Here is a 23,312-nt window from a genome sequence, read left to right as displayed (position 1 = left end):
CATGGTCTGACCTCCTGCCTCTCTTTCCCTTATTGCCTGGGGAGGGAATAGTGCCAGAAGGAGCTCCAAGCGGAAAATGACACAGGCTACTGAGTATTAACATTAATAGTATAAAAACAGCAAGCCAGACTGCTTTACGCACTTATCTATTTCAATCCTCAAAATACCTCTAAAGGTGTGTCTATTCCCAATGTACTGATGAGGTCTCCAGACATGCTCCATAAAACCCCTGGGAGACACCAGCTCACAACTGTCAGAATGGCTATTATCAAAAAGACAAGCAATAAAAAGTGTTGCTGAGGATGTAAAGAAAAGGGAACCCTTGGGTGCCGTTGGTGGGAGTGTAAATTGGTACAGCCACTACGAAAAACAGTATGAAATTTCCTCAAAAAATTAAAAATAGAAAATATGACATAATCCAGCAATTCCATTCCTGGGTATTTTTACAAAGAAAACAAAAACACTAATTTGAAAAGACACATGCACCTCTACGTTCATTGCAGCATTATCCACAATAGCCAAGACATGGAAGCAACCTAAGTGCCCATAGATAGATGGATAAAGAAGATGTGGTATATATATACAATGCAGTATTACTCAGCCATAGAAAAGAATGAAATCTTGCCATTTGTGACAACATGGATAGACACAGAGAGTATTACACTAAGTGAAACAAGTCAAAGAAAGACAAATACCGTGTGATTTCACTTATATGTGGACTTAAAAAAAATTAAACATGTACAAACATAAAACAGAAACAGTCAGATACAGAGAAGAAACAGGTGGCTGTCAGAGGGGAGGGAGTGGGAGGATGAATGAACTAGGTGAGGGAGATTAAGAGGTACAAACTTTCAGTTACAAAATAAATGAGTCACGAGGATAAAATGTACAATGTGGGGAATATAGTCAATAATAATGTAATATCTTTGTATGGTGACAGATGGTAATTAGACTTATCGTGGTGATTATTTTGAAATGTATAGAAATATCGAATTACTGTGTTGTGCACCAGAAACTAACATAGTATTGTAGGTCAATTATACATCAAAAACAAACAAACTCATAGAAGAAGAGATCAGATTTGTGGTTCCCACAGGCGGGGGTGGGGAGAGGGGCAACTGGATGATGGTGGTCAAAAGGTACAAACTTCCCATTAGAGGATAAATAAGCACTAGGGATGTAATGTACAACATGGTTACTGTAACTAACACTGCTGTATGTTATATATGAAAATTGTTGAGAGTAAATCGTGAGAGTTCTTACGACCAGGAAAAATATTTTTCTTTTTCCTTTCACATTATACCTACATGAGATGATGGATGTTCACTAACTTGTTGTGGTAATCATTTCATGATGTATGTAAGTCAAATCACTATGTTGTATACCTTAAACTTATACAGTGCTGTATATCAATTATATCTCAATACAACCGGAAGAAAAACAAAACCCTAGAAGCCACAAAGTCTGTTGGATCTCAAAGCCCATGGCCCTAGGACTGATCAACGCCACCTCTTATAATTAGTATTTACATGTAAATTTTGCTACTCCTCCCCAATAAGGACACTGTTTTAAACCCTGGATTACCTAGCACAGAAATCAGTGAATATTTTCTATGGATGCTATTACTTGATATTCCCAAATTCAGTGCACACACCCTACTTTCATAAGTTATAGTGAAACAGGGAATTGTAGCATCTGAGAGAAAGAAGGATGAAGAAGCTCACATGTCAAAAGGAATCTGCAAGTACCTGACTGGGTACATTCAATTCTTGGTACAAACAAGATATACACTGTATTGTTTCTAAAAACATCCTTTATATAAGAAAATTAGATTCAATTCCCTGTAACAAGATGTCATGCTGATGAATTGGAGGTTAATTACTACAAGACACTAACCAATCAAGACAAATTTCAGTTGCAAACTGAATTGTAACCATAAAATTACGAACTACTAGGAACTGGGAACTATTTCCCATGTTTAACTGCTCGCCCCCTTTTAAATATACACACACACACATACACATACACAATGTATGCGTGTTCATATTCTTTCTAGTTTAATAAGTTGTCGAAAAACTAGGCATGTTATAAACATGCAGTTTTAAACGACAAGTGATTAGAATTATAATAACTCAGGTAAAGGATTACCATAAACTAGGACATGTTGTCAGGTATGAGTTAGCCTGGCCTAAAGGGCTCAGCAGGATAGTCTGTGTTTTGGCCAGCCCCGTCCACCGAGGTTCATGCCTCATCCTGTACGAATAGGTTCATACACTATTCTCTCTAGCAGTAAAAGCAAAGGAAAAAAAAAAAGAATTCTCAGACATTTTGTATTTACAAATGGGAAAAGATTCCCCTAGGCCTCCTCTGTTTACTGCCATTGAGGAGGAGAATGCCAGCTCTCTGCACCATATATCAACTAATCTCAAGGTGGAGAAAAACTTATACTTAAAAACTGGACTTAAATGCCATTTCATATGTGACAGACCAATCAGAAACTGTGCATGCACATAGTACCTAAATAACTTCTAATCTTTCCCAGGAAGAAGGAAGGAATTTTACAAAACGAGTTGTTTTAAACATATATAAACTCACTTTATGACAAAAGTGCTTTTTCTGGGAAATAGCATCAGTATGCTCCACAAAATTTATGAGGTGGTTCCTAATAAAAATAATATATTGAGCATAAACTAACTCCTCTAGATTAAATTAAAGTTAAAAGCCATGGTATAGTGATAAGGCAGCTGTTAGTACTACCTAGTACAAGAACATGTTTTGAAATAGAAAAATATTCTACTCTAAGAAAAGTAAGATTTTATTTTAGCTTAAGATTTAAAAGAAAAAATATGGAAATCCTTCTAAGATCATAAATAAGGCAAGGAATTCTCCTCTCATCATCCTTATTCACATACTGCAATAAGATAAGAAAAAGAAATAAAAGGCATACAGACTGGAAAGAAAGAAAGAAAACTGTTCCTATTAGCAGATGACATGACTGTCTATGTAGAAAATTCCAAGAAATTCTAAAACAAAGCAAAACAAACAAAAAAACAAACAAACAAAAAACCCCCCAACCCACCTCCTGAAACTATTATGAGAGTTCAGCAAATTGTATTTCAATATATTAGGAATGGAAAAAAAATTAAATACTTAGGTACAACTCTAACAAAACATGCACAGGAATCGTATGTTGAAAACTGTAAACTGCTAATGAAAGAAATCAAATAGAAACTAAAATACATGGGGAGACACACTGTGCTCAAGGAATGAAAGACTCAACATCATACAGATGTCAGTTCTCCGCCAAACTGATATACAGGTTTACTGCAATTCCTGGCAAAATGCCAGCAAGATATTTTAAAATGTAGACATGCTTATTCCAAAATTTATATCAAAGGCAAAGGACTAGAATAGCTAAAACAATTTTGAAAAAGAACAATGAAGTGAAAGGAACCAGTTTACCTGATTTCAAAATTTACTATAGAGCTACACCAATCAAAACTGTGTGATACTGGCAGAGGAAGAGACACAGATCAATGGAACAGAATAGGGAACCCAGAAATAAACCCACACAAATATGCATGACTGACTTTTGACAAAGGAGCAAAAGCAAGTCAGTGGAGGAATGACAGCTTTTTCTACAAATGAGGATGAACTAGATATCCTTTGGGGTGAAAAAAAACTGAACCTAAGTCTCATAACATATACAAAAATTAACTCAAAATGGGCCATGGACCATTTAAAATATAAAACTATAAATCTTTTAGAAAAAAAATAGAAGAGAATCTTTTGGAGTCTAGCACTAGCCAGAGTTCTTAGACACCAAAATCACAAACCATGAAAGAAAAAATTGATAAATTAGACTTCAGCAAAATTTAGAACTTCTGCTTAGCAAAGACCCTATCAAGTAGATAAAAAGATATGCTACAGACTTGGAGAAAATATTTACAAACCATAATCCGGCAAAGGACTAGTCTCTGGAGTACAGAAAGAACCCTGAAAACTCAACATTTAAAAACAATCCAGTTAGATAATCAGCAAAACACATGAACAGATGTTTTACCGAAAAGGATATATGGATTGCAAATAAAGGCATGAAAAGGTGGCTAAACATCATTAGCCATCAGGAAAATGCAAATTAAAACCACAATAACAGGGGGACCTTCAAAATGGCAGATGAGTAAGACATGGAGATCACCTTCCTTCTGACAAATAGATCAAAAATACTTCTACAAGTGGAACAACTCCTACACAACACCTACTGAACGCTGGCAGAAGACCTCAGACTTCCCAAAAGGCAAGAAAATACCCATGTACCTGGCTGTGTGACTGACGGGGTCTTGGTGCACTGACCTGGTGTCAGGCCTGAGCCTCTGAGGTGGGAGAGCCAAGTTCAGGACACTGGACCACCAAAGACCTCTCTGCCCCACATAATATCAATTGGTGAGAGCTCTTCCAGAGATCTCCATCTCAACGCTAAGACCGAGCTCCACCCAATGGTCAGCAAGCTCCAGTGCTGGACGCCCCATGCCAAACATCTAGTAAGATAGGAACACAACCCCACACAAGAGCAGAAAGGCTGCCTAAAATTATACTAAGTTCACAGACACCTCAAAACACACCACCAGAAGTGGCCCTCCCTACGAGAAACACAAAATCTAGCTCCACCCACCAGAACACAGACACCAGTCCCCTCCACCAGGAAGGCTACACAAGCCACTGAACCAACCTCACCCACTGGGGGCAGACAGCAAAAACAATGGGAACTACGAATCTGCAGGCTGCAAAAAGGAGACCCCAAACACAGTAAGTTAAACAAAATGAGAAGACAGAGAAATATGCAGCAGATGAAGGAGCAAGGTAAAAACCCACCAGACCAAACAAATGAAGAGGAAATAGGCAGTCTACCTGAAAAAGAATTCAGAATAATGATAGTAAAGATGATCCAAAATCTTGGAAATAGAATGGAGAAAATACAAGAAACATTTAACAAGGACCTAGAGGAACAAAAGAGCAAACAAACAATGATGAACAACACAATAAATGAAATCAAAAATTCTCTAAAAGGAATCAATAGCAGAATAACTGAGGCAGAAGAACGGATAAGTGACCCGGATGATAAAATACTGGAAGTAACTACTGCAGAGCAGAACAACAAAAAAAGAGTGAAAAGAATTGAGGGCAGTCTCAAAGACCTCTGGGACAACATTAAATGCACCAAAATTAGAATTACAGGGGTCCTAGAAGAAGAGAAAAAGAAAGGGACTGAGAAAATATTTGAAGACATTATAGTTGAAAACTGCCCTAACATGGGAAAGGAAAAAGTCAATCAAGTCCAGGAAGTGTAGAGAGTCCCAGGATAAATCCAAAAAGAAACATGCCAAGACACATATTAATCAAACTAACAAAAATTAAATACAAAGAAAAAATATTAAGAGCAGCAAGGGAAAAGCAACAAATAACATACAAGGAAATCCCCATAAGGTTAACAGCTGATCTCTCAGCAGAAACTCTGCAAGCCAGAAGGGAGTGGCAGGACATATTTAAACTGATGAAAGGGAAAAACCTACAACCAAGATTACTCTACTCAGCAAGGATCTCATTCAGATTTGATGGAGAAATTAAAACCTTTACAGAGAAGCAAAAGCTAAGAGAATTCAGCACCACCAAACCAGCTTTGCAACAAATGCTAAAGGAACTTCTCTAGGCAGGAAACTAAAGAGAAAGAAAAGACGTACAAAAAAACCCCCAAAACAATTAAGAAAATGGTAATAGGGACATGCATATCGATAATTACCTTAAATGTAAATGAATTAAATGCTCCAACCAAAAGACATAGACTGGCTGAATGGATACAAAAACAAGACCCGTATATATGCTGTCTACAAGAGACCCACTTCAGACCTAGGGACACGTACAGACTGAAAGTGAGGGGATGGAAAAAAATATTCCATGCAAATGGAAACCAAAAGAAAGCTGGAGTAACAATTCTCATATCAGACAAAATAGACTTTAAAATAAAGACTATTAGAAGAGACAAAGAAGGACACTACATAAAGATGAAGGGATCATCCAAGAAGAAGATATAACAATTGAAAATATTCATGCACCCAACACAGGAGCACCTCAATACATAAGGCAAAGGCTAACAGCCATAAAAGGGGAAATTGACAGTTAGAGAATCATAGTAGGGTACTTCAACACCCCACTTTCACCAATGGACAGATCATCCAAAATGAAAATAAATAAGGAAACACAAGCTTTAAATGACACATTAGACAAGATGGATTTAATTGATATTTATAGGACATTCCATCCAAAAACAATAGAATACACTTTCTTCTCAAGTACTCATGGAACATTCTCCAGAATCGATCATATCTTGGGTCACAAATCAAGCCTTAGTAAATTTAAGGAAACTGATATCGTCTCAGGTATCTTTTCTGACCACAATGCTATGGGACTAGATATCAATTACAGGAAGAGAATCTGTAAAACATACAAACACATGGAGGCTAAACAATACACTACTAAATAACCAAGAGCACTGAAGAAATCAAAGAGAAAATCAAAAAATACCTAGAAACAAATGACAATGGAAACACAACGACCCAAAACCTATGGGATGCAGCAAAAGCGGCTCTAAGAGGGAAGTTTATAGCAACACAATCCTACCTCAAGGTACAAAAAAAATCTCCAATAAACAACCTAACCTTACACCTAAAGCAATTAGAGAAAGAAAACAAAAAACCCGCAAAGTTAGCAGAAGGAAAGAAATCATAAAGATTAGATAAGAAATAAATGAAAAAGAAATGAAGGAAACAATAGCAAAGATCAATAAAACTAAAAGCTGGTTCTTTGAGAAGATAAACAAAATTGATAAACCATTAGCCAGACTCATCAAGAGAAAAAGGGAGAAGACTCAAATCAACACAATTAGAAATGAAAAAGGGGAAGTAATAACTGATACTGCAGAAATACCAAGGATCATGAGAGACTACTACAAGCAACTCTATGCCAATGAAATGGACAACCTGGAAGAAATGGACAAATTCTTAGAAAAGCTCAACCTCTGAGACTGAACCAGGAAGAAATAGAAAATATAAACAGACCAATCACAAGCACTGAAATTGAAACTCTGATTTAAAATCTTCCAACAAACAAAAGCCCAGGACCAGATGGCTTCACAGATGAATTCCACCAAACATTCAGAGAAGAGTTAACACCTATCCTTCTCAAACTCTTCCAAAATATAGCAGAGGGAGCAACACCCCCAAACTCATTCTACGAGGTCACCATCACCCTGATACCAAAACCAGACAAAGATGTCACAAAGAAAGACAACTACAGGTCAATATCACTGATAAACATAGATGCAAAAATCCTCAACAAAATACTAGCAAACAGAATCCAACAGCATATTAAAAGGATCATACATCATGATCAAGTGGGGTTTATCCCAGGAATGCAAGGATTCTTCAATATACGCAAACCAATCAATGTGATAAACCATATTAACATACTGAAGGATAAAAACCATATGATAATCTCAACAGATGCAGAAAAAGCTTTTGACAAAATTCAACACCCATTTATGATAAAAACCTTCCAGAAAGTAGGCATAGAGAGAACCTATCTCAACATAATAAAGGCCATATATGACAAACCCACAGCCAACATCGTTCTCAACGGTGAAAAACTGAAACTATTTCCATTAAGATCAGGAACAAGACAAGGTTGCCCACTCTCACCACTATTATTCAACATAGTTTTAGAAGTTTTAGCCACAGCAATCAGAGAAGAAAAAGAAAAGGAATCCAACTCGGAAAAGAAGTAAAACTGTCACTGTTTGCAGATGACATGATACTATACATAGAGAATCCTAAAGATGTTACCAGAAAACTACTAGAGCTAATTAGTGAATCTGGTAAAGTAACAGGATACAAAATTAATGCACAGAAATCTCTTCCACTCCTATATACTAACGATGAAAAATCTGAAAGAGAAACTAAGGAAACACTCCCATTTACCACTGCAACAAAAAGAATAAAACACTGGGGAATAAACCTACCTAAGGACACAAAAGACCTGAATGCAGAAAACTGTAAGACACTGATGAAAGAAATTAAAGATGATACAAACAGATGGAGAGATATACCACGTTCTTGGATTGGAAGAATCAACACTGTGAAAATGACTATACTACCCAAAGCGATCTACAGATTCAATGCAATCCCTATCAAACTGCCAATGGCATTTTTCACAGAACTAGAACAAAATATCGCACAATTTGTATGGAAACACAAAAGACCCCGAATAGCCAAAGCAATCTTGAGAATGAAAAACGGAGGTGTGGGAATCAGGCTCCCTGAGTTCTAACTGTACTACAAAGCTACAGTAATCAAGACAGTATGGTACTGGCACAAAAACAGAAATATAGATCAATGGAACAGGATAGAAAGCCCAGAGATAAACCCATGCACATATGGGCATCTTATCTTTGATAAAGGAGGCAATAATATACAATGGAGTAAAAACAGCCTCTTCAACAAGTGGTGCTGGGAAAACTGGGCAGCTACATGTAAAAGAATGAAATTAGAACCCTTCCCAACAGCATACACAAAAATAAACTCAAAATGGATTAAAGACCTAAATGCAAGGCCAGACACTATCAAACTCTTAGAGGAAAACATAGGCAGAACACTCTATGACATAAATCACAGCAAGATCCTTTTTGACCCACATCCTAGAGAAATGGAAATAAAAACAAAAATAAACAAATGGGACCTAATGAAACTTCAAAGCTTTTGCACAGCAAAGCAAACCATAAACAAGACGAAAAGACAACCCTCAGAATGGGAAAAAATATTTGCCAAGGAAGCAACTGACAAAGGATTAATCTCCAAAATACACAAGCAGCTCATGCAGCTCAATATCAAAAAAACAAACAACCCAATCCAAAAATGGGCAGAAGACCTAAATAGACATTTCTCCAAAGAAGATATACAGATTGCCAACAAACACATGAAAGGATGCTCAACATCACTAATCATTAGAGAAATGCAAATCAAAACTACAATAAGGTATCACCTCACACCAGTCAGAATGGTTATCATCAAAAAATCTACACACACGGGCTTCCCTGGTGACGCAGTGGTTGAGAGTCCGCCTGCCGATGCAGGGGACACGGGTTTGTGCCTGGTCCGGTAAGATCCCACATGCCGCGGAGTGGCTGGGTCCATGAGCCATGGCCGCTGAGCCTGTGTGTCCGGAGCCTGTGCTCCGCAACGGTAGAGGTCACAACAGTGAGAGGCCTGCGTACCGGAAAAAAAAAAAAAAAATCTACACACAGTAAATGCTGGAGAGGGTGTGAAGAAAAGGGAACCCTCATGCACTGTTGGTGGGAATGTAAAATGATACAGCCACTATAGTGAACAGTATGGCGGTTCCTTTAAAAACTAAAACTAGAACTGCCATATGACCCAGTGATCCCACTACTGGGCATATATCCTGAGAAAACCATAATTCAAAAAGAGTTATGTACCACAATGTTCATTGCAGCTCTATTTACAATAGCCAGGACATAGAAGCAACCTAAGTGTCTATCGACAGATGAATAGATAAAGAAGATGTGGTACATATATATAATGGAATATTATTCAGCCATAAAAAGAAACGAAATTGAGTTATCTGTAGTGAAGTAGATGGACCTAGAGTCTGTCATACAGAGTGAAGTAAGTCCGAAGGAGAAAAACAAATACTGTATGCTAACACATATATATGGAATCTAAAAAAAAAAAAAGGTTCTGAAGAACCTAGGGGCAGGACAGGAATAAAGACGCAGACGTAGAGAATGGACTTGAGGACACGAGGAGGGGGAAGGGTAAGGTCGGACAAAGTGAGAGAGTGGCATGGACATATATACACTACCAAATGTAAAACAGATAGCTAGTGGGAAGCCGCCACATAGCACAGGGAGATCAGCTTGGTGCTTTGTGAACACCTAGAGGGGTGGGATAGGGAGGGTGGGAGGGAGACGCAAGAGGGAAGGGATATGGGGATATATGTGTACATATAACTGATTCACTTTGTTATACAGCAGAAACTAAGACAACATTGTAAAGCAATTATACTCCAATAAAGATGTTAAAGCAATAAATAAGTAAATAAATAAGAATAATGACAACACCAAATGCTCACAAGGATGTGAAGGACCTGGGTCATTGATATGACATTGCTGGTGGTTATGTAGAATGGCACAACCATTCTGGAAAACAGTCTGGCAGTTTCTTAAAAACTAAACATGCCTCTCATATACAACCTAGCAATTGTACTCCTGGGCATTTAACCCAGAGAAATGAAAACACATTCACTCAAAAACATATATATGAATGTTTATAGTAGCTTTTTAAAAAAAAATAGCCCCAAACTGGAAACAAATCCAGATGTCCTTCAAGAATAAATGGTTAAATTAACAGTGATGTACATCCCTGACATGGAATACTGGTCAGCAATAACACAGGACACACAGAAACCTAGATGACTCTATAGAGAATTATGCTAAGTGGGAAAAAAACTAATCCCCAAATGTTACATATTGTATGATTCTACTTAACCTTCTTAAAATGACATTTCAGAGATGGAGGATAGATTAGTTGTAAGCAGGGGTTAAAAAGATTACAGAGGTAAGGGGAAGTGGGTGTGGCTATAAAAGGGCAACAGGAGATACCCTTGTGTTGATGAAAATGTTCTGTATATTGACTATGTTAATATTAATGTCAATATCCCTACTGTGATATTGTAATATAGTTTTACAAAATATTACTATGGGGGGAAACTAGTGTATAGGATTGCTCTGTATTATTTCTTATAACTACATGTGAATCTACAATTATCTCAAAAAAATTTTTTTAATTTAATGGAAAAAAAGCTTTCAACAACAATACGTTCACTTGCCATCCTGAGACAGCCTAAGCAGACAAATGGCTTCTTGCAAATCACATCATTTCCCAATATAGGCTGTCCAGATGTAGGACATATCCTGTCCATGTGTTACCACTTCATCAGGAAGTCACAGCTCCAAAGAGGTTAATTTTTAGGTCTTTATTTAGAAATCTCATCTTTAAGCTAAACTGCATTCTTAGCAGAAGGACCACTTCAGTTATAATAGTTTAGGATTATATACTACAAAAATAATAAACTAAGGGAAGAATTCAAAAGTAAGCAATCACAATAATTAGCACAAAAGAATTCCTAAGCCAATTGTTGAGCAACTTTCTGAAGGAACAAGACTATTTTAAACTAAAAGAATGCATATCCAAGACATGTTTATTGCAGGGTTATTTGTAATACTAAAAAATTGGAAACAACCTAAATGCCTAATTTGGAGTGATTAAACAAATTGTGCCCATCATTCTAGCATTATGCAATGGTTAAAAATAACAAGGTAGATCCACATGTACTGCCAGTAAATGATAATCAAGCTAAGTTATTAAGCTGAAAAAAGGTACAGAACAATGTAAAAGAATGATCCCATTTCAGTCTTCAAAACTATATTAGAATATGTGCCTATAAATAATAATAAGATGTCAATACATGAGATAGAGTAAATAAATGAGATAGAGTATTTTCAAAATTGTTTGTAATGATTCGGGGGAAAGGGATGATGACTTGGATGGATGAAGGAGGAATGACTTTATGCTACAGACATTTTAAAAATGTATCTTCACCGTAAAAAAAAAAAAAAAGTCAATCGGAATGCAAATTTAGATTCCTATCAATCAACTGTGATTAAAACAATGTGTGTTTTCCACTTAATTCAACTTGGTAAAAAAAAAAAAAAGTTACTTCTTTTCATATCATCTCATATCTCAGATTCAGGTATTTATCCAAATCTGTCACCGACTTGTTCCTTCTTAAAAAGTGACTAGAACAGGGACTCACAAACTCATGTCTTTCAAGGAACTCTACATATTAACAGGAAAGTTATTTGTTCACACAGATTCGAGAAATGCTGTTTAAAACATAAACAGGAAGGGGATAAGATAATCAGCCTTTTACTTGGCCAGTGTATGAAAAGATGCTTAGTGGATTTCAAAGTTTGAGAAACACTGAACTTGACCCCCTTGCCTTTGCAATATCCCAATGTTCTCTATATTATCCATCAAGTAGACAAAGACAGGAAATGGACTCAGTACGACCTCAGCACCTGGCACTATGATAGCACAGGGCATCATATATAAGGAGTACGTGATGTGCATATGCAAATAGGAGTTATAAAATCTGCAAGGTAGTTATAAAATCTCCAAGTAGTTTACATATTTGCCTTACAATTTTGTTTATACTATCATATTTACCAAGACAGAATAAATGTGATAACTCATTATTTCTATTCAAAAATCATTTGATAAACAGTAAAAATAAAGCCAAGTACTACTTTACAAAAAGTTCAGTTAAATAAATCTAACAAAACTGAGAAATTGGGTTCCACAAATGATAAGCAGAGTCTTCCCCAGTTATTTGGTAGTTCCCCTTAAAAAGCAAAAAGCTTGTAATGGACTAAAATAGGATCTGAGGTGAGAGGACACTTAATTCTAGCAAAAGTGATCAGACAAGTCCCCTCCACATCCCAACCCCAATTTATTCCTTTTTTGCCAAAAAATTTTAAATTTGTCGCACCTACTGAATATTCCAGATAAACTTTAGAATCACTTTGTTAAGCTCCAAATAAAGTGCAGAAGCAGTGGAATTGTTTTTAAATTATAAATCAATTTGGGGAGGAGTGACGTTGGTAATATTCCAGCTTCCCACCTAGGAAAAATGACGTTTCACTATATTCAAATCGTTTTTCTATATCGTTCAGTAAGATTGGGTAGATTTTCCATAAATACGTCCTGCAATTTCTTATTAGAGTTATTCTTTGTCATCTGGATTACATCATTAAAAAGAAATGCAATGTTATTAATTTCAAATATATTAAGCAATTCAATTAAGTTGTCCATCTAAACCTTAAGGGGAGCCTTCAGGAGCCAGCCTGCTTGAATGAACAGTGAAGGATGATTTGTAATTAGCATGTTAATTTCACCTGTAAATAAAAAATTGTAAAACTCTTCAAGGTACTTAAAAGAGCTCTATCAAGTAGGCTACATATTCACCTTACAGTCTTATTTACTGTATTAATTTACAATACTGAGAATTATTAAATTACTAAAGTTAATTATTAAATCAGAGAATATATTGCAAAGCACTTAGAATAGTGTCTGACACAGAGATATATTTTTTTTTTTTTTTTTTTTTTTTTTTTTTTTTTTTTGCGTTACGGGGGCCTCTCACTGTTGTGGCCTCTCCCATTGCGGAGCACAGGCTCCGGACGCGCAGGCTCCGGACGCGCAGGCTCAGCGGCCATGGCTCACGGGCCCAGCCGCTCCGCGGCATGTGGGATCTTCCCAGACCGGGGCACGAACCCGCGTCCCCTGCATCGGCAGGCGGACTCGCAACCACTGCGCCACCAGGGAAGCCCCCAGAGATATATTTTTAATAAATATGAATGACTGTTGTTATTAGAGAAAAATGTCCACCTGGCTCCATTCTTGGCCACTAAGTTTGAATAGGTGGCATTAAAGTGTATGAGGTATGTATTCTGAGTAGACCCCGCTGCACCAGCTGTCTGGCGGCTGCCCTCTGGTGCAGGGCTCTCTAGATGACAGCCCCATAAAGCTGCATACAGGTCGCTACAACAGCTAAACATCCCCAAGCCAGAGAACTCCGTGAGTGTTTTAATGATCACAAAAGAACAGGGAACTCCAGCTTTGCCCTCAGACTTGCCCAACCAACGCCTGGTAGGAAAACTCCACTGCTAGTGAAAGCATCTCTGACCCTTCTTTGCTTGGGTTCCCTCTGGCCATCTTAATCTCTGTTCCACCGGGACATCCTGAGACTGGCAGAGCTCCTGGAGGGCTGTGGTCCCAGAGGTGCTGCAGCCCTTGCCTCAGCTCCTGGGGATGCATCCTCCTCCAGGGACAAGCCCAAGCCATGTGCTACTATGTTATTACCATGTTTGACTCCAGAGAAAGAGACAGTATTGTTTAAATGGTTGGTCTGCATCAGAAATGATTCTGAAATGTGTAGCTCAAGATAAGAAAATTTCACAGTGGTTATCTGAAACTTAAAAAGTAATCAAAACCTCCAACTAGCCGCGTCACTTGAGTAACTTACTTTAACCTCTCTGTGGCTCAGTTTCCTTATCTGTAAAGTGGGCACAGCAGTACTTACCTAATGAGGTTGAGATTAAATAAACTGATATTTGTAAAGCACTTAGGATGGTACCTAGCACAGAGCAGTGCTCTGTAACTATTTCTTGAACAAATGAAAAAAAATAAACAAAATTCTACCTTAAACCTTAAGAGAATTTTTTTTTAAAAAGTCAAAATTTTTAAAAGCTAAATTTTAGAATCAATTGCATTTTTAAAGTCATTAATAAACATGAGGTACTGCATTCACTTGTGTTGGATTATATAATAGACAAAAAACTTATTCTCTTGGGAATTTCCAGAACCCTGTAGCACAGCCAAAATACACTGACCTTGAATACATTGTTCTTGAACAAAGTGGCTGTACTGAACATGGAATTGATGTTACTACTTCGTACCTAGCACACAGTGCCTAATGCTCTCATGCTCAATTATCTGACAGTGATGCCAGGATGGAAGAATAATACATAATTTTTAATCTTATTTAAAAGGTATTATGTACTCCCAGAGCACTTACAAGGAACCACTCTTCTGTTCTTCATGGTTTGCTCTCTGTTCATCAGCAGAAAGACAGCTGGTTTGGGAGCTGGTAATGGGTTTTTCCATTGTTTTCAAAAGGCAGAGAACTACCCACACGCTAACTTCCAGAGACACTACAGTGATCAGTCACCGGAAATCACACAGCAAAGGTCACCGTCTGAGATCCGACACATGGCTCCAGTGGCTCCCACTGCAAGGCCACTACCAGGCTGTGGCTCCAGACAGGACAGATGTGAAAGGGAACCTGTCAGTCAGAAGGGAGCAGCCTCACCTCCTACTCCATCAAAGGGAACAGACTCAGGGGTCAGGGAGGGGACCTGCTCAGTCACTGGGCCAGTCAGAGACCGGCCTTTGCACACCTAGCCCAGAGCCATCTCCACTCCCTACTCTGTTCCTCTGGAAGGCATCCTTCCTACTGTCAAGGAGCCTGCAGACTAGAGAGAGACAGAGGCTGAGCCCCTGTGCCCACTGGGCTTCTGCACCATGTGACAAACTGTAAATCACAGCCCCAGTCCAGGTCTCTGTTTTCTCACCTGTGAAGTGGAGGGGTGGGACCGGATGACTTCCAATAGGGATGCAGGTCATGAATAATGAATAATAAAATAAGGGATTATGAACCAATAAACGAAGTCTATCTATACCTTAGCACCAAGGATTGTGAGAAAGGAGCCAAAGGAGTGAGACACTCTTAATTTTTCAAAGAACAAAACTGTCAATACAGGCAGATTGAACAGACCCTACAAATGCTCCATTCCCCACTAGTTAAGATAACCAGATGTCATGCACCACAGTGGTGACGGAGACCTTGATCAGATGCCCCTGCTCTGTGAAGCCTTCAGCAGCCCACAGGCAGAGCTGGTCAGGATGCCCCTCTTGTGTTCTCAGAACAGGGGTATAACTGCCCATTTCTGCTCTCTTTTCCCCCACAGACTGGTCCAGAGCTGCTTTTACCAAGTTCTGCAGTGTCCCTATGGAAAATACGCCACCTGGCATGCAGTAGGTGCTCAATAAATGACAATATCCCCCACGCTCACCAAAACCACAATAGCATGCATGGGTCTTTGTACTGTCAGGTTCTCCTCTCCTCTCCTCTACTTCCCCACTGTCAGTCCTCATGTGGGTCTTACTGTCACAATCTCCATGTGGGATCCTGACAGTGAATACCCTACTTTTCTGAAAAACAACACAGCCACTCCAAGCTGCTCCTCTCCAAGTCTAGGGTGAGTGTCTGTGGACTCTATGATGCATCTGTGTCCTCCTTAAGCTAAAATGCCATTCTCTCCATGAGCTGTCAGGGTGTGCCTGCCTAACCCTCCCGCCCGCCACAGCATCCCCCGACTCTGGGTGGCCCCTGCAGTGTACATCATTCCTTGGCTGCTCTTCTCATCACTGACATGTGCAGCCTGAGATGCCACAGCCACCTGCACCCTTGAGATCCCTTTCTTGCTTAGGACACTAAAGACTTCTGACGTAGGCCACGAGGCTGGCCCCTTGACTTCCTAAGAGCCTCCCTTGCCCGCTTCACTACCTTCCTCAAACTTCCAAACGCTGAAATTGAATTCAAGGCAAGTTCTTCTCTCTTTGAAAGGTTACAGCTAACAGCTTCTAAACTTTAAACATGGAAAAGCATGGGGACCTACCCTACCCAGCTCCAGGGTCACGTGAATTAAGAGATGGCCCATTTCAAACAAGTCACACTGAGCAGCTCAAAGGAATGTCTCCATCTGTGACAAGTGCAAAATTCAAACAAAGGCCATGATCAGGAATCGAGTGCGCTTCGCAACCCTGCCCCCCCAGGCCCCCTGCCGCCACGGCGACACACGTGGGCTGACACGGCATGTGAGCGCACCCCAGGAAGCAGACCGCAGCCCTTCCAGGCGCCCAGTGATTACAGGGCCAGGCTGACTGCAGCCACGAGAACCCAGAAACAAAGCCTTCTGTGAAACCAGACACCGCACAAGGTCACAGAAACAGCAAGAGCTTGTCAAGCCAGAAAGCCCTTTGGTGAGGAATTTTCCTAAGCACCTGTGTCCAGCGTCGAAACAACAGCAGTCTGGACGCATACCTGAGGTGACAGGAGCACATATCCGGCCACCTCTTGGGAAAGGCTGTTCAAGGTCATGGGCATTTAAGATGTGAGTCTCTTTCGGGCTTTTCTGTGGACTAACACCCAGGCACAGACCAAACAATCAGTTTGAAAACACTTGCGACAAGACAGACCCCCATCCTCACTCACTGACGTGGCCTCAGGTGAGTTGAGAGGCAAGGGCGGATCAGCATCCCGACCAGGTGCCCTGCGGGGTGGCCCCCACATGTGCCTCAGCTACACAGAGCCCCTAACTCAACCCAGGGGGGCCTGAAGGGGCTCCTGAAAGTAACGCTTCTAAAGTCAAGTACTTAGAAGGCAACTCTGCTAGTAACTAATATGCCTTTTGTTTTGTTTTTAAAGAAATACAATCTCTCTTACCCTACCTGCCCTCCCTTCAGGAGTTTAAGGAAAATCACCATAAAGAGAAACCCAAAGTCAGTCAAAAGCTGCTTAAAGGATGTGTAATTACGTGCGATTTAGAAACTCTATGTATGATTAAAGCCAGAAAGAAGGCTGTGTTCTTGGCAAATGCTCAGCAACGTATTCAAGCAAATACTCTTTCAACTCTCGATACACTTCCTCCCATAACACACCTCCCTAATTTGCAAAGTTTGTTCAACAGGCCAGTGGTTCTCCAAGTGCACTCTAGGTCTAGCAGCAGCAGGGTCACCGCAGAACTTGTAAGAGACGTGCTGAGTCAGAAAGCCCTCGGGGGGCGGCGGCGGGGGGGCCAGCCAGGTGAAACTTCACAAGCCCCCCAGGGTTCCTGTTCCCAGAACCACAGCACAGGGAGATGGTCCTTCCCTGGCCACCCCTGCCCAGCTTCAGCCGGGGCTCACGGGCGTCACTCTCACATCTCAGAGGGGGCAGAGGACCTTCCCCAGGGTTTCCCCACAAGCGGGACCTTGGGACAGTCCATAGGTGGCATAACTGTGGTGGTAGCAGTGACGGGACACCAGGCCGAGACATGAGAAGAACACTGTCCAGGGCAGCAACCCTCAGCTTGTCTGCACACAGTACTCACCTGGGATGTCCTCACCACAGCTGACCATCAGGGAAATGCAAAGCAGAACCACAGTGAGATGTCACCTCACACCTGCGGGGATGGCTATCATCAAAAAGACAAGGGACAACAAGCGTTGGCGAGGATGTGGAAAAAAGAGAGCCTTTATGTACTATTGGTGGGAATGTAAATTGGTGCAGCCACCATGGAAAATAGTATGGAGCTTCCTGAAAACATTAACAGTGGAACTACCATATGATCCAAGAATCTCACTTCTGGGTATAGACCCAAAGGAAACAAAATCATTATCTCAAAGAAGTGTCTGCACTCCCATGTTCACGGAAGCATTATTCACAATAGACAAGATATAGAAACAGCCTAATGTCCATCTACAGATGAATGGATAAAGAAAATGTGGTGTGTCTATATACACAATGGAATACTTTTCAGCAGTAAGAAAGAAGGAAATCCTGCATTTACGACAACATGGATAAACCTAGAGGTCATTACACCAAGTAAAACAGTCTAGACAAAGCTTAGAGAAAGGCAAATACTGCAGGGAATCACTAACATGTGGAATCTAAAAGAAAATGTTGAATTAAGAAAAACTTTCACTCTCAAGATAGTAGAATGAGGGTTGTCAAGGGCTGGGGGCATGGCGGAAATGAGGAGTGGCTGGTAACAGGGTTTCAAACTTTCAGTTTTAAGATGAATAAAGTCTGAGGATCTAATGTATAACATGGTGACTATATTGTATAAATGAAATGTGTTAAGCGAGCAGATCCTAAGCATTCTTATCAAAAAGAAAAGTAACTGTCAGATGATGGATGTTAATTAACTTGATGGTGGGAATCCTTTCACAATGTATAGGAACATCAAATCATCACCTTGTACACTTTAAAGATCTATAATTCTATGTGCCAACTATACCTCAGTAAAACGGGGGGGAAATACCGATGCCCTGTCCCACCTCAAGTGGTAATTCGACTGGTCTTGGGGGAGGGCAGCCTGGCTCTAGATTTAAAAAGCTCCCCGGTGATTACAATGAACAAGTTAGGGCTTCCTGCTGATCCGTGACTGATAAAATAGAGACATGGCAGCACGAAAGATACCTGACACAGGGCTGTAGAGGGGCCGTGGCATGAGGGGGCCAGTAAATCTGAAGTCTGGCCTAGGACAAGTCAGGTGTCACCTATGCTGAGGGCTCCCAGGGACCTGGCACCACCAAAGGCTTGATGAAAATGCCTCAGATATTATCTACCTGTTTTCCTTATAAGGAATCTGGGGCTAAGGCATGTTAGTAATCACACGGCCCCCAACCCGAGTCAGAACTCACACCCAGGACCATCCGGCAGGCATGTGAGCTCAGCCCCAGGTCTCCCTGAGCTACAAAATGAGCAAGTGAGACCCCACCTCCTGTTTTCTGATCTAATATCCAATGACCAGCTCAATTAATTTTTTCTTTTTTAAAAAAAATTAAGTTATTTTAATTGTGGTAAAAATATAACATAAAAGTTACCATTTAAACCAATTTTTTTTTTTTTTTTTTTTTTTGCAGTACACGGGCCTCTCACTGTTGTGGCCTCTCCCGTTGTGGAGCACAGGCTCCAGACGCGCAGGCTCAGCGTCCATGGCTCACGGGCCCAGCCGCTCCGCGGCATGTGGGATCTTCCCAGACTGGGGCACGAACCCGTGTCCGCTGCATCAGCAGGCGGACTCTCAACCACTACACCACTAGGGAAGCCCTAAACCAGTTTTAAATGCACAGTTCAGTGTTGTTAAGTACATTCATATTGTTGAGCAACCATCATCAATCATCATCCATTTGCAGAATGCTATTCCTCTCAAAAACCTGAAACTCTGTACCCATTAAACACTAACTCCCCATTCCCTCCTTCCCCCAGGCCCTGGCAGCCACCCTTCTACTTTCTGTCTCTATGAATTTGACTACTCTGGGGACCTCATACAAGTGGAGTGAAACACTATTTTTCTTTTTGCGATTGGCTTACTTCACTCAGCACAATGTCCTCAAGGTTCATCCACGTTGTAGCATGTAGTGGAATTTTCCTTTTGAAGGCTGAATAATAGTCTACACTTCTCCTTAAAGAAACAATTATCAGTCAAAAAAAACTATACTCTATAGTCAAGCTCTGTATTTCCCATGCCTGAAAACCCAGACATTGCTTTCATGCAACAGACCGTTCTCACACGATTTGTGGTAAACAAATCCTTCAATCCTTTGTGGGAAAATGTGCATGACGTTCTCCGTGTTTCAATCTCTGCCTGGTATCTTGGCCCCACATTTGGACCAATGAACCCAACCTGAATCATGAGGGACCCACGATGGCACTGTGGCCAGCGTGACTTAAGACACAACATTCCTAAGCCCAGAAGACTTGGAGGGGAAAGAACTGAAATCTGATGTGAAGGGACAGAGGGCGGGCTCATAAGGCCTCAGTGCATGGCCCTCCTCTTGTACGATCCTCTCTGTTTTGTCATAGTGTTATCTCTAACCCATAGCCTAATTCTTCAGCTATTTCCAAATTGGCAATTGACCAACAGTCAACTCCAAAGGAATAAAAATAATCGATTAAAATGGATTATACAATAAAGAAGATTTGCTCAAAACTGAAACATACAGAAACAGGGTGGATTTCTACTCCACCCAGTTTGCTCTGGGCTACTGCTCCATGTTTCAGTGATTCTCCCTGTCCTGCCCCCATCTCCCCACTGGCTTCGTCTTCAAGTTGGTTCCCCTTGTGGTCAAAAGATGGCTCCAGCACAACTGCAATGTGCAACCTTATTCACACTGCTTCCCAGAACCACCAAACCAAAGTCCTGAGGAGTGTTGTAATGAATCAACCCAAATTGTACTGTTAATGGTGGCCAGGAAATGCCTCCCCCTGATTATAATGTGGGCCTGTGTGACAGTCCATCCTTTGGGGATGGGAGGATGCTCTGATCCCCTTATGCCAAGTTTGAGATTAATGTCATCCAAAATGTGTGACTACTACACAGTGCAGATAGGGTCCTCAAAGGAAAACCTGGGTGTTGTGAGCAAAAGGAAATGGTTGCTGGCCCATGTCCCCCAAGGCACCTCACAGCTTAAGCAACACACCATGGGAACCCTTGTGTCAATATTTCACATACTTCTTAAGAACTTTTTGATTAGAATATTAAGCTATCTAGCATTACAGCTTCCCCCGCTCCCCCCTCAGGGAATTGATTCATCCCTTATGAGCAAGTTAGAGTTCACAGGTACCTTGATCCTCCCTAATTATGTGTATGTTTATAAAGCTGCACTTCCAGGCCAAGAGCAGCCACGTGTACCTTTTAGAAAATAACAGTCACTTCGAGCCTCAAGTTTTGCACAGCCCCCAACGTTCTGGATGGGAATGTGTGATTGGGGGTTGGGCTGAGATCTTCTGAAACACCAGCTACTTACCTAGTATGGCAAAAACAATGACACAAAAGTATCTGAGTACTGTAGCCAGGGGGAGATGATGATAAAAGTTCCCCTACTAGAAACAATTTTCTGACTTTCTTATCTATATTTGACCCTGATCCTAACCACTATTTATTCAGAAAGAGAGGCACGCAAATGTGAGGCAAACTCTTTAATTCTGAGCTTAGAACATAAATCCATGTATTTATAATGTAAAGAGCACTTTGAATCAAGGAGTAGCAGCGGCTCTACCCAAAGGGGAAGGAGAATGATTCTAACTATCGGCCTTCAACATCCCCCTCGCTCACAATCCTGAGATCAGCACGCACTGTGTATGATCTTTACTTACCTGCTGTGGAAAGAATAACAACAAATCACGACCGCTGCTCCTGGTCCACATTCCTCCTCCCCTTACCTACCAAAAAGGACCTCTTGAAGCCTTCTTCCATTCTAATTCTTCACAAGCCTTTGTGTTCAGAATAGCCTGTTCAATATTAATTCCATGGAACAGAGCCTACTATTACTCCATGAGGAGTCAAAAAAAAGAAAAAGCATAGCAAAAATACCAGCCACTTTCAAAAAGTTCCTCTTTTTCCAGAGGCTAGAAAGTATTAATAAAATCAACTGTAAGAAAATATTTACACATGTAAAACAGCAATTTTTGATATGGTTTATTTCACAAATTTGTAAGTCAGAAAACTGATCATCAAACACCTGTTTCATGTTTTTTAGAAATTTTCAAATTATTCCACAATTACCATGGGGTTCTATCTTAAAGAAAAAAATTCATGCTTTGAGTTCAACTAAAATTCTATGTTTATTCACAGCCTGGGGGTCTCAGTGGAGAAGCACTCGATGCATGCGTGTAAAGAACATGAGCAGTGTGTTCATTTGAGAACTCAGCTGTGCAAACTGGTCTTTCCACACCTAAGCTGCTATGAATACACCACTAGAAGGGAGGACGTTTAAGCGATTCCCATGCTGTTAAAAAATTAAAAGACTTCCTGCCTACTTAAAAAAATTGTAGGCAGAGCAGGAGAAGGAAGGAGGAAGGGCAGGAGGGAAAGTCAGCCTGAATGGTTCGTAACCTGATCAGCACGCTGCTGGTAAACAAAGAACACCCTGGGCTTTACAATAATTGCCAAAAACTAAACAAACAAGCAAACAATCCAAACCTAACTGTGCCCTGAAATTTTTTCCTCTCCCTTATCATTGAACACGTCTCTTGCATAAGTCATTGCTTGTTTGTAGATGAACTTCAGTGAGCAGCCCAGCCCTGGCCTGAGAGCTATTCTTTCCAGGATGCATTTGGGCCCCACCAGAGTTCACTCTGGGGGCACGTTCTGGCCCAGACCAACTGCCTCACCTTCCACTGCACACACATCTGCAGGTGGGTCTGCTCCATTTGGGGGAATCTGGGAGCCCCAGGCAACAGCGGTGAGGACAGAGAAAGAGAGGGAAGGATGGGCGAATAGAGGGGTGGAGAATAGGAGGGTAGCATGCAGGAAAAATACTCACGAATCCTACTTAGTCTTGTTCTCCAGACTGAATATCAACTGTCCCGCCACATGTTAGGAAAGCAGAGCAGCAGCAGGGTCTATAGATCAGTCCCTTCCTGATCTCCACGTCAGGGACTTGGACAGAAGGATGCACAACGGATGGATGGAGCCGACAGAAATAGCAGGGCCACCACCGTTCCGCTCCACGCCCCCCACCCGCTGCATGCTGAGGTCCCCATTAGATGGAGAGTTGTGCTTCCTTACACAACAGGGGCCCAACTCTCATCAACAACCCCCACTCAAAGCTTCATCAATGGGATGAAGCCAGATGGAGCCATTCTCCAACTTTTAACAGTCCAAGAGACTGCCATGGGGACTAATAAGACACAACTGGAAACTTCTTATTGACTGGTGGTTTCTAAAGGTTTAGGGGTCAGAAATATCTTTGAGAATCTGATGACTGTAGGCGTCCCTCCAGCCCAGAACA

General features: G+C 40.8%; 1 protein-coding gene across 1 annotated transcript in view; it reads right to left on the bottom strand.

The window, feature by feature from the left end:
- Positions 1-23,312, bottom strand: part of IGF1R (insulin like growth factor 1 receptor) — a 319,543-nt gene that overhangs the window by 163,519 nt on the left and 132,712 nt on the right. The gene's annotated exons all lie outside the window — the stretch shown is intronic.

This window comes from Hyperoodon ampullatus, assembly GCF_949752795.1.
Source record: "Hyperoodon ampullatus genome assembly, chromosome: 3".
Taxonomy (NCBI): Eukaryota; Metazoa; Chordata; class Mammalia; order Artiodactyla; family Ziphiidae; genus Hyperoodon; species Hyperoodon ampullatus.
This window is presented reverse-complemented; position numbering and strand designations above follow the sequence as displayed.